Below are 364 nucleotides of genomic sequence, written 5' to 3' on the forward strand. Positions count from 1 at the left end.
CCTACTTTTCCAAAACACAGTTAATTCTGGGCAACACCTGCCAAGGAACTGAAAATATAGACGGGGAAAAAAAATAGCACTTGTCAAAGCAGGTAGAACTACTGGACAGCCACCAGGGCTTGCGTATGTAAATAAATAGAGAATTGTACATGTATATACACACATCTGCATATAGCTAAAAGACAACCCAGCTAGATTGAGTCTGCTCTGAAATGGACACATTCATTTAATTCATGTATTCTTAATTTGTTTCCTCTCCCGAAACTGCCATTCACTCGCTTCCAGAGTCAACTAAAAAAAGAAACACACAAAAAAAACCCCAACCCTGCTGTCAAGATGTTTTTAATAAACTGCTACTGCTCTA

The sequence above is a fragment of the Cariama cristata genome, unplaced genomic scaffold (genome assembly GCF_000690535.1).
Source record: "Cariama cristata isolate BGI_N322 unplaced genomic scaffold, ASM69053v1 scaffold16399, whole genome shotgun sequence".
Taxonomy (NCBI): Eukaryota; Metazoa; Chordata; class Aves; order Cariamiformes; family Cariamidae; genus Cariama; species Cariama cristata.